Source organism: Phymastichus coffea, unplaced genomic scaffold (genome assembly GCF_024137745.1).
Source record: "Phymastichus coffea isolate CEN01 unplaced genomic scaffold, Cenicafe_Pcof_1.1 PCOF00002, whole genome shotgun sequence".
NCBI classification, from domain to species: domain Eukaryota; kingdom Metazoa; phylum Arthropoda; class Insecta; order Hymenoptera; family Eulophidae; genus Phymastichus; species Phymastichus coffea.
The window spans coordinates 13,231,059-13,244,135 of NW_026706813.1; the positions used below are offsets into that span (position 1 = coordinate 13,231,059).

The following is a 13,077-nucleotide window of genomic DNA, read 5'->3' on the forward strand; positions in this document are numbered from 1 at the left end:
TTTTCAATTTAATAATGTCATGTACCAACAAATTTTTGGAACACCTATGGGCTCTTCAATTTCTCTCTTATTTGCTGACATAGTGATGGAAGATTTAGAAATTTATTGTCTTGAAAGGTTAAAAGTGAATTATCACTGTAACCCTGGTTTTTACTTCAGATATGTAGACGATACAATTATGTGTATAAAAGAAGAACATCTACAAGTTGTTTCAGATGTTTTTAATGAGTATGATAAAAATCTTAATTTCACATATGAAATAGCAGTAAACAATAAAATTGCGTTTTTAGATGTATCAATGTCGATTGTAAATAACAGAATTGTAGATAACTGGTAATACGATTGTAAATAACAGATTGTAAATAACTGGTATCAAAAACCAACTAGTTCTGGTAGAGTATTGAATTTTAATTCCAATCATATTGTACAGTAAAAATGTAATACTGTACATAATATAATTGACAGAGCAATAATATTGTCTCAAAAAGAATTTCACACAATTAATATCAAGATAGTTGATAACATTTTAATTCATAATAATTATCCGCAGGATTTTGTTTATTTAACAATCTCGCAGCGCATTCAAAAATTAAAATTTAAGAGCATATATTTATAAAATTCGTTAGATAATAAGAACTATAGTTTTACATTCACAATTTCAATACCGTGTAATAAGCTATTTTTCAATTCTTGTAAATTTACTCTAAAAAATATAATATACATGTAGTTCCACTTATGAGCAAAATATTGAATAATATTGTAAAATTCGGTAACGATCGTAATGACAAATGGTCTGAATTGTATACATATTCCAATGTAATCAGTGCCTGGCTATTTACATAGGACAGACGAAAAGAAAATTAAAGCAGAGAATTAGCGAGCATGAAAATACCTCTATAGAAAAAACGTTACCAATTCTAAAACACCTTGTTAATAATCCGACCCATAGTTTTGATTTTAATAATGTAAAAATGTTAGACAAAGAGATTAACAAGAAAAAAAAAGATTAACAAGAAAAGAAAAAAAGAGATAGTGGATTCATAAGTCCATGATAGGTGACAACTCGCGCGAGGCGAGTTTGTCCCGTGCGAAGGCTCTTTTTAACAACCGAGCGGCCTTAGACTCGGGCGGCAGTCAGGCTTTCGGGAACCCCGGCCCGTTCGCGCGTCAATAATGAAATCCCCGTTAATTATAATTCAACACTCGATATCGTTTTTGTAAAATAAATAATTGAACGTTTATAACGTGTTTCGCTCATTTATAAAAAGGAAAAATGTAATAGCGATTTTCTTTAATATAGTGGGGAAGCATATGGATACACTTATAGGCGTTTATAATTATAATATTTATTCTAGTCTCTTTCACAAAATAAATAAGTTAAGCAGAATATATATATATATATATATATATATATATATATATATAAATTCTCAGACGCGTAATTTTCGCCTCGCGATGTCTATTATTTTTTTGGTTACATAAAAAGTATTACTCACTCTGTATTAATATTGTAAATATAAATAGGTCCAAAATATTATTCGCTTCGTGATGTGGCCAATCACTTTTTCTTTGAATCTGATCAGATCAACTGGTCCAATATATTTTTTTATACAATACTTTAGCAACACGCAAGAAAATGATAATTCCTATGATTTTCGTTTACACAAAATTATTAAAACAATTGTACTCGACACTTCTAATATTTAATCGCAATTCAAACAATTATATTATCAAACTCTTATTATGGTTTTAACTTCAGTAGCAAAAATATGCGGCCTTCTTAATTGAGCGCTCGCTCCTAACTGACATATTCTCTCTCGTGTTGTTTTTGCCGGTTTATTATATAGCCTTTATCCCTTGCATACCGTCTCTCTCTCGCGCATATGCTTTAGACGTTTACGCTTCTCGTAGCGGCTCGTCTTACCTAGCTAAGCACGCTGACTGCAGCATGCTGTCCCAGCATGCTGACGCAGCGTGAATCAGCCTCTGCCGCTCATTCCCACCGAGTCGCGCACACGAATACTGCTAGCTATACTATGTCCGAAAGGAAATCCCGAGAGCAAAATATTATTCGATGTAACATAATAAGACGTCACGTAACAATCCACATGATAATACTATTAACAGACAAAAAGATACTCAAATGCTTAGCAAACAATACAATAGCATTTTTTAATTTCTTAAATAACTTTACACTATTAATAACTTAATATACTTATTACTAATTCCATATATCTTTTCAATATATGTTTCCTTGTGATGTGATCCCTATTACTCTGTTTTTATTAAAATATTCTCTGTCTAGTTCAGAAATATTATGTGCGTGATATATTAAAATTCTCAATATGATTTTTGACTTTGAATCCCTTGGTTGTTGAATAAGTTTATATTGTCTTATTGCTAAGTATAATGTTTGACACTATGATGTTCGACATGTCTATAAATTTAAAATTTAATGACAATAATTACTTTAAAGTTTGGACTATTAGCAATGATAATACGAGGTCTGTCCGGAAAGTATCGGGCCTACGTTTATGTCTTAGCGCCATAGTGTTTGAGCGACCACTACCGGACAGAAACGTCAACAGTAAAGCCTCACGAATTTATTGGTTACTTACTGACACCTGCCGGACGTATAGTTCATGCGCAGCGTGTCTTTGTTTACAGTGCCTTTTTCGCATTCGTCAGATTTTGATATTGTCAAAAATGACTGAAAAACAAGATCAACGAATTTGCATCAAATTTTGCTTTCAACTCGGAAAAACGAGTTCGGAAACTATTGAAATGGTGTAAAAGGCCTTTGGAAGCGAGTGTATGAGCAAAGCACGAATAAAGGAGTCGTTAAACGGTTCAAGGATGGTCGCACTTCTGTCGATAGTGATTCTCGTTCCGGCCGACCTTCGACGACAAAAACCGCAGATAATATTGAGCAGGTGCGATTTGCAATCGAACAAGATCGTCGTATGACTGTGCGAGAACTAGAACAAGACCTTGGGATACCAAAAACTATCATTTCAGAAATTTTAACCGAAAATTTAGGAATGTAACGCGTGTGTGCGAAATTCATCCCAAAATTGTTCACAGCAGAGCAAAAGAACATTTGCTTAGAAATCGCTCTGGACAATTTGGAAATGATCAATAATGATGATAATATGCTTAGAAAAGTTATTACAGGTGATGAATCATGGGTTTATGATTATGATCCTGAAACAAAACAACAATCTTCACAGTGGAAGCATTCTGAGTCGCCAAGACTAAAAAAAGCACGTCAAAATCGGAGCAATGTTAAGTCAATGTTGATTGTTTTTTTCGATTGAGAAGGTGTTGTACATCACGAATATGCACCAACCAAGTCAGAAAATCAATAAAGAATACTACGTTCAAATTTTAAAACGTTTGCGTGATGCAGTAAGAAGAAAACGGCCGCACTTTTGGAAAAGTGGTGACTGGCTTCTCCATCACGATAATGCGCCAGCGCATTCATCCAATCTTGTGCAGCAGTTTTTGAGCAAACACAATATCGCATTGCTTCGAAAACCTCCATATTGTCCCAACATAGCCCCTTGTGACTTTTGGCTGTTTCCAAAACTAAAAAAACCACTCAAAGGACACTGATTCGATGACAAAACAACGGTTGAAAACAATGCGACGAGTGTACTTAAGGCTATCCCTAAAAGTGAGTTCCAGGACTGTTTTGAAAAGTGGAAACATCGATGGAACCGTGTTATTCAATCAAGTGGGGATTACTTTGAAGGATACCACCCGCCAGATGATAAAGAATAACGCTAGCACGAAAATATAAAGGTAGGCCCGATACTTTCCGGACAGACCTCGTATGAATTTAAAAAATTTGAATTTCTGCATGTTGCGTTGGTATGTTAATTTTACTGTTCTATTGATTTTTAGTGTTTATTTATTTGAGTTGTCATAATATATGTTTTTGTATCAGTTGACAATTTAATAAAATGACCTGAGGAGGCTGGAAAGTAAACCAGCGATACGTTGTCATAATTAATTGTATATGAATATTTAGTAACTTAAATTTTAATAACTTTGTAATTTAGTTTATTGAGTCTATAATGGTGGAAAGTATAAAAATATTTAATTATTCAAAAATTTGTTATTTATTTCTAAAAATATTTGTGGTATTTTTTATCATAATGTTCTAATAATAAAATAATGCACAAAAATAAACTAAAAAGCACAAGTTAATGAATGAAATTAAATTAAATGCATGCGTTTCAATTATGAAGATTACAAGCTTGCCTTTTCGAGCGTACGTGAATCGAGTCTTTGCGCACGGAATATCGAAAAAATAGAAAAGCAGTATTGTTAAAGAACATCATATTTAACTAGCAATACGAAAATATAACAAGTACAACAGTACAAGTAGAGCACACTATACTTTATTCATGTATATGATTCACGTGTTGCAACGATTACCGAAAATCGTAGACTCGCGCGAGGTTAGCGAGCGGCTAAACGAGAGTAGCCGCGCTCGGTTCGCGAGAGAGAGAGAGAGCGTAGGGGCAATGACCGGGAGGGGAGGGTCCGACCGGTAGTATGACTGTGCCACTCAGTCCGTTCGTGCCGATAACCTCCATTTTCCCGAGCCGTTCGAATTTTGTGTTTGTTTGCCATTGACGTTGCGACTTGCGTGGGTGAGTGCTAGCAGCAGCAGCAGCAGCAGTAGCAGCAGCAACAACTGCGGTAGCAACAACAGCAACAGCAATAACAGCAGCATTAGTAGCGGCAACAACAACAGCAGCAAAAGTGTTGGAAGCAGTGCAGCGAGCAGCGGGTCAGTCGATCAACTGTTTGATTGTCGGATACGGTTGGCCACCGTATCCTCATTGATATTGCGGTAGGTGCACCTTCTTCCTTTGTTGTTAATCATTGTATTAATTTTGCGTGCGAATCCGCGCAGCGAGCGCGAAGAGTTTGTTTATCGCGTGCGAGCAGGTAGTTCGCGGCAATCGCGGTTTTTTCTCTCTCTCTCGATTAGCGTGTGTTGTCATTCACGCGTGCGTGCGTGAGTCTCCCGGCCAATTCCCCGTGTAATTTAATTAGCTAAATAAAGAGCATCTTAATCGTTATATTCGAGTTAAATAGTCGTTATTTTGTCATTCCTTTGTCCGGAGGTCGCGCCAGTGTTTATTTTCAGGAGATTCGAATTCGCCGGTTACGAAGCACGAATCGTGCGAGTATCACTAGACGCGAGTCAATAACCTAGGTTCCAGTGGCGGCCGCACGAGCGCTACTAGTAAGAGCGACAGCGCCGCCGAGCGGCGAGTTGGGGGAACCCAACTCGGAGAAGTAGAAGACTCTGCGCAGGCGCACTTCGGGGCAAGGTAGGTTATTGTGCTTTGAGCACATAGATAACAAGGCGTCGTTTAGTCACATTTAAAGGTACGTTTGCGTGATTTTAGACTAAACGGCAGCCTGTTACAGTGTAAATTCTATAATGTGAATTGTGCATGGCTAACTAAAATCATAACTCGCTTTATTCTTGATACGGGTGTGTTAATAAGCACAATTCCAGGATTAAAGGTTAGTAAAACATTTTTTTAAGTAAAAATTACTCTGGAAAAGATAGCTTAGTTAGATTTTACATAAACTATATTATTTATATTACCTTTTTTTATTCTTATCTAAGTTAGAATCAATACTAATCAATACTAATATAAATACTAATATGATAAAATTCGAGAAACATTTATTACTTAAAAAAATAATGGAATAATGCGTGCTAGAACTCACAGAGAAATAGAGTTCAGTTCTCTCCTTATTATTCATTTGTTTGAACCTTTTTTTATTGTCATAGATTGCTTTTATCACGTGAACCAGTTAACATCCGTCGTCATTGTTTGCGTACAATATACCGCTGCGAAGTATACCGATATGGTATTATATTTTGGTTAGGCGAAAGGTAAACGCGAAGAAGCAGCTCAGGAAAACCATCGTCGTTTCGAGGGTACAAGAGAAAATATGCCCACACCTGAAAGTATTACGGTGATGGAACGGAGGTTACGCGAGACAGGTAGTACGGCCGAGCAAAATCCTGACGGTGGATGTGCAAGAGAGCTACGCGATGCCCTTCACGATCCGGTAGTCGAAGCTTTTGACTGGTATCCAAACAATAGCTTGTGCAACGTTGCCCGTGAAAAGCGGGACAGTACGGTACAGTGGATCATGAAAGACAACGGACATTATCCTTATCCTTATAGGCGTGTTCAGAAACTTGGTAAAATTTAATACTAATTATTTAAAATATGAATTCATATAATTTTAAACCTACTAATTAATATTTTTAATTGAATTATTTTAATATAAAATAAATATATTTATTTTCAAAATTAAGAAATTTAAGAGGAACCATAATATTGTTATAATTAAATATTTTAAAATAAAATTACTATGATAAATTGAAAAAAATATATATAAATGCAATACGATGCTCTTATTGAATTATTGCATTTCCACAGGTACGCATTTGCACTCACATTCACTAAACATATACACAGTCACACGCACACGCGCAGACACATATTCACATGCTACATGCGTTGTAGATATGAGCGCGAAATTTTGAAGAATGCCTTAGCAATAGCTGCGTATACACCTGATCAGTTTGCATATAACTTGATGAAGGGACCTGAATATATGGCGGTAACGGCCAGTGAGGTGGTTCACGTCGTAACATGCATCCCTGTAGATGCAAAAATTGTGTTTGGAACCGAATGTTATGAAGAATTGAAAGTGATTCATAGTAATGTTACCAGATTCATGACTCCTAAAAGGCACATTCTCAAGACTCAAGAAACGCTTGTGGACTGTAACGCTTTATTGTCCACTCACTTTTATGTGAACGAGAATTGGTATACGTTTATACCACGTCCAGTAAACGTCAGAACACCAGAAATCCTGAAACCTTTCACCAAAATAACGTGGAAATATCAAGATATTCTAACTCTCGTTACCAGTGACATCTATACCGAGCAAGATCTAAAGGATCTTTTAAATCGGATTATGTATATTGTCGAACAACCGGCCGTCATCAACGATGTTGCTTGAGAAATTAAAAGACATACGATAAGAGATCAAGAAGGGATCAGATCGGTAAATTTCTGAAAGAAAATACTTTGGAGCGTTTAATCCACACCACCTGGAGTCACATGTGGAACAAGTTCATGACATTTGGAACATTTAGTGCAGGAGTGATAGCCACCCTTTTGTGATGCGAAAATAGGATAGGAAAAGATCCTTCGATATCGGAAAAAGGGAAAGGCCCATAACGCAAGAGCCGATCAGATGGCCCGCGATACGGGACGCTCTTCCCTTTGTTGCGCCCATGCCGCATTTGCACTCCCTGTTGAAAAAAATGACGTCATTCCACAACGTTATTTCATAACGTTATTTAATAACGTTATTTTTTAACGTCATTTTGTGTTAAAAATGACGTTATTGAATAACGTCATTTATTTCAAATAACGTTATTTAAAAAAATTTTTTGCTTTTGTAAGTAAATAACGTTTTTTCCTAGCCAATAGCGTTATTAAAAAGAAAATAACCTAATTTTTGTTGTAAAATATTCATGCCTTAGAGGAAATAACATTATTTTGCTCGCTAATAACATTATTCTCAAAGAAAATAAAGTTCATTACTAATTAAAACTATTGCTTATGAAAGTAAATAACGTTATTTTTATTATAAATGACGTTAGTTTAAAAAAATTTGATTGTTGCTACTTAACACCAAATTTACCAAAACGGTCAAATGACCGCTCCTAAAGCCCGAAAAATTAATGTTTTTTAATTACTATATGATATTTATTTTGTGTTTATTGTTTATGTGAAATTTCGCATTAATTACAATCAACTAGAAAAATCTATAATTATTTATTTCAAAAGCGGTCATTTGATCGCCATTCTGTAGAAATAGGTATATATAATATGTCGGTAGGTTTAGTGTTAACGCAGTCATATTTGGAGAATAATTGGAAAATATTTATTAGTTTTTATTATACATTAGTATACATTTATTTACACATATGTACAATGAACTTAAATTAGAATTCAGTGAACGAAAGAAAAGCTATTCATTTTAATTCATTATATCATTATTTAAATTACGAAATGCATATTATTATGAATACTGTAATAAATAGTAATAATAGTATGAAATAACAAATAATATTATTGTTAAAAAGAAGAATATTATTATGATAATGTAATATGTTCTTTTCTATATAATATATTACATAAATACGATAAGTATTACGTATTATATAGTACAGTAATAATAAGGTTAATAATAAGGCTAATAATAATCTTTTCAATAAGGCTAATAATAATAATAAGGGCGCCAGAACACCGTTCCTAATTTACGGCAATCGTCGGGAATAGGGTCGGAAAATCGCAGCGTAGGTCTATTTGCCCATTGTAACACTATGCAGAGTGGGAAAGTTGGTGACCTCACGATATCCTTTTCTCAGGCCGACGGTATCCAATCGTTGATCTTCTCCGTCCTCTCGCGTCCTGAAAATGCCAACAGCTCAGGATACGACTCCTCGTCTCTGGTTGGAGATTCATTAGATCTAGTGCGTAGGTTACCTAACGCTCAAAACCAGTAATGAAATAAAAAGAATCCTCGCTACAGACCGGTCGCTGCTGAAAATAAAATCAGCATGCAGGGAGGGAAGGGTCAACAAGGCGTAAATAATAAAGATCAGTTACACTTCACTTTCCTTTATTCGATGGCTAGGGACGCCACTTCATACATTGCGGAAACGTATTCATGCGTTCCGGTGAATCAAGCATGTGAAAAACTATATGCTCGATCTCCAATTCATAATGGCGATTCGAACTTCACCTAGATATCTAAATCCCCCACACTTCTTACACTCATGCTAGTTCGAGAAATGGCGGTTAGTCAGCGCGACTCGGTCGGAGCACTCTATTCCCATTGTTGAAAAATCTACGCGTCACGACGGGATTATTGGCACGAAAAATCAGGCACAGCACTCCGCAACTATCAATACTGAGTGGCACTTTGCCAACTTACAGATTACAGCTGTAGACACACACGGCGAAACACAAAGTCTTTCGATGACCTCAGCTAATTCGGAAATCGCTTCTATCAGCGTTAGCCATCAGCGGCAAAATGAATGAGAAACGGCTCTTCGCGGTCAAAGATCGTTTTACTTCTCCTCTTTCAGAGGAGAAACCATTTTATTGGCCGATATGCTAATTCGGATATCAGTAACGCCCTCCGAATATTTTGTCATTGGTCAATATGCAAATCAGAAAAGTAACAACGCCCTCATTTCATCTCCTACTTCGTCGCTATTTACTCTCTCCACCCCGCCACTAAGTCGGTCAGTATTGATTTATGAGAAAGATCTACCCCTACTCCTATTTATTTTTCGGTGCGGACGGAAATCAAATTTTATTCTAATTCGCTTATTGGTCGTGACGTCACCGGCTAGTTTCGTCAGAGGTTCAAATTTCATCAATCAATTATCAATTAATTTGTCAGATTAATTGTCGCTTATTAGTACGTTTAAGGAATTGTAGCGGCCACATACAAATATTTTCCAACTTTTTTTTATTAGTACGTTTCACATTTTAAATTATATCGCTAGATATTTTGCAATATAATACAATAGTTGTATGTCGGTTTCATTTTTGTAACGCCCTCATCATCGAGTTTGCGTTTGAATTAGTATTATTTATTCTAGTTCAATTGCTTTCATATGATCTGTCTCGCTCGCTCACGTACAGTCTATCTAGCTCACTCCCGCTTAGTCTATCTCGGCGCTTCAAAATGGCCGCCCTCGCTCCCACGTGGAAACCTCGTGCTCTAGCCGGTCTCCAGAGTGCCTCCTGGAGCTCTGCTCCTCGATCGTGTGGTGTATGTGTGTATCCAGGTGTTGTGTGTGTGTCTCCGGTGTTACTAGTGGTCAGCATCAGTGTGTGTGTGTGGCGTTCAGGATGTCGCCAATGGTGCGCAGCAGTCTGACATAGCTGATTGTCGGCTGCCGCTTCATCGTCAAGTTTTCCCGTGTTTTTTCATCCAGCCGGCAACATGTCGTCGGGAGTGTGTGTGTGCGTGCGCTCTCTTTTTCTCGTCGTGCGCTCCATTTTTCTCTCGTCCGTCAGATCGCGTTCTTTAACTTGTAGCGTCATTTTCTCGGTTGTGGGTAGGCTAAAATGGAAATAAAACAGTATACCAGTTAGAGCACGAGTCGGGTATAATTACGGGTCGGTTTCGAGGCGGCAAGGGACGGAGATGGCTTCTCGGAGGTGTTACAAATAGTTGCAACACTCTTAGACAAAACCTTGTAATGCATCGCACTACAAAGTATGTAAAAATCTGTTTTCCGCTATTTGAAAATTGTTATTCGCCCTGCTCACTGTAGAAACTTCCAGGTGGACTATTTTCACTTATGTTAACGTCTTCATTCATGTCCTCCTCTTGATTAACATCCTCGTCATTTTCACTTTCATATCTTTGGGCTCTTGCTGCGTATCTTTCTCCTCGTACTTCAGTGGAGGAACTAAAAAATATTGATCTCTCTTGGGCTATAACTTGGTCGGAAATACAACCAAATTTATTCATGTGAGCATTTCTGGCTTTCAAATCTTTCTTATAGAGACTATCAATTTGGTTGGGGATCACGTTTTTTTCCATTAAAGATATAATATATCCTTCTGCAAATAAAAAAAATAAATAAGTTGAAAGATGTACAAAAGTATACAAGGTGTGTTCAAAAGTAAGGTGAATTTTTATTTTTATGAAATAATATTTATTTATTCATCAATATTTATGTTGTCCCCTTCAAAGTAATACCCTTCAGATATAATACACTTGTACCAACGTTTATTCCAATCCTCAAAGCACTTCTCGTAAGCACTTTCTGGTATAGCCTTGAGTTCTTCCAGCGATTTTTTCTTTATCTCCTCAATCGTTCCAAACCTCCGTCTTTTCATAGGTTTCTTAAGTTTTGGGAACAGGAAAAAGTCGTAGGAAACCATATCCGGTGAATATGGTGCCTGAGACATGACATTAGTTTTGTTTTTGGCCAAAAAGTTCGACATAACCAAAGATAAGTGAGCAAGTGCATTATCGTGATGCAAAATCCATGAATTCTTTTCCCACAATTTTTTCGTATTGCTTCTCGCAAACGGCGCATAATTTCAAGGTAATACTCTTTATTGACCGTACGACCTTGTGGTAAGAACTTTTCATATACTACGCCACGATAATCAAAGAAAACAGTGAGCAAAACCTTGACATTTGATCGAACTTGACGTACATTTTTCGGTCTTGGCTCTTCTGGAGTCTTCTATTGGGACAATTGGACATTAGCTTCGACGTCATAACCATAAACCCATGATTCGTCACCAGTTATGACTCATTTGAGCATATCAGGTTCATCATTGACGTCGTTTAACAGCTCTTCGACGGTCCTTTTGTTTAGAATTAAGCAGTTTCGGAACAAATTTTGCTACTACACGTTTCATGCCCAAAACTTCAGAAAAAATTGCATGGCACGAGTCAACAGAGATGTGGAAGTCTTCATTCACTTTTTTAATAGTGATTCGACGATTTTTTAACGCCATTTGTTTCACTTCTTTAACGTTTTCATCAGTTATTGAAGTGCTGGGACGTCCAGAGCGAGGTTCATCGTCAGTATATTCTCGGACATCTTGAAAGAGCTTATACCACTTGTAAACATTTTTTTAACTTAAAATAGACTTATCGTATGCCACTGTCATCATTTCAAGTGTTTTGGAGCACTTAATTCCATTTTTTACACAACATTTTATACAAACTCTTTGATTCATTGTTTTCTACAGCAAAAAACCGCCGAGCACAAAGGACACGTCTAACTTTTCTGTCTCACAAAAAAAAAGTAAACATACAAACTGGCTGAAACTATATGCATATGTGAGGGACATGTACACGGATATAATAAAAAAAATATCGATGATCGAATCTAGGTAGCCCGCCCAATTTAAAAATGTACCAACCTTGTTGAACACACCTCGTATAAAAAATTGCTCTTTTAAGAGCCTCAAATTTTTGGATAATCAATATTTTCAATATTTTTGAATTCACAGGAACCCGTATTTCGGAATCCTGTGTCCTTTTTATTTGGACAGCTAAAGTGATGAATTCGTTTATTTCCCACAAACATGGGTCCAATTCACGAAAGAATCCGTATCCAGTTTTTTCCCGCGATGCTCGTTTCCAGTATTTTAATGACACTGATACACCGTAATTTATATGAAACATAGTTTTCTGTAAATGATGTATTAATGAATTTATAACATATTATTAAATTATTGAAGCAATAAATTATTAATAGACGAATTTCTTACCTCTGTAAGTGCTCCAGTAATTTTATCTTTTACGATAGCTTTAAATGTATTGAGCTTCTGCCTTTTGTCAGAATCAGAATTTGCATAGTCTTCAGAATCGTATAAGCATGTTTTCAATTTCTTTTCATACTTCTTGACCGGTTTTTTTCTCTTAGGGATATTTTTTATAACATGATTTTCATTTCTTTTTTGTTCCATTTTGGTCCTATAATTTTTGTTGTATAACTTGAACTTTTTTTTTAAGGTCTCTTGATTTTCACTTGAAGAAATTGATTGATCAAATGGTTTTTCTAAGTACCTTCTCGTGTTATTTGTGTTTCTAGGAAAGCCTTGTGGAGGTGTGAGTAACAGGTCTGAAATCTAAGCAAAAAACGATATAAAGTTTCACATACATACATACATACATACATACATACATACATACATACATACATACATACATACATCGGGAGGAGTACCGCAGGGATTGGTGCTTGGCCCCTTGCTATGGAACGTCCTATATGACGGTCTAATAAGACAGCAGTTCCCAAGGGGAACAGAGATAATAGCTTTTGCCGATGATGTAGCACTAGTGGTCACGGCAAAGAGCGTTGAGGAAATAGAATACATAGGAAACGCCTCCATCGAGGTGGTGGCCCGATGGCTAAAAGAGCATGGGCTCAGTCTCGCTGCGGAAAAGACGGAAGCGGTG

At 36.4% G+C, this 13,077-nt stretch overlaps 1 protein-coding gene across 3 annotated transcripts in view; it reads right to left on the bottom strand.

Moving 5' to 3' along the window:
- Nucleotides 1–13,077, bottom strand: part of LOC131663375 (matrix metalloproteinase-14) — an 860,133-nt gene that overhangs the window by 285,765 nt on the left and 561,291 nt on the right. The gene's annotated exons all lie outside the window — the stretch shown is intronic.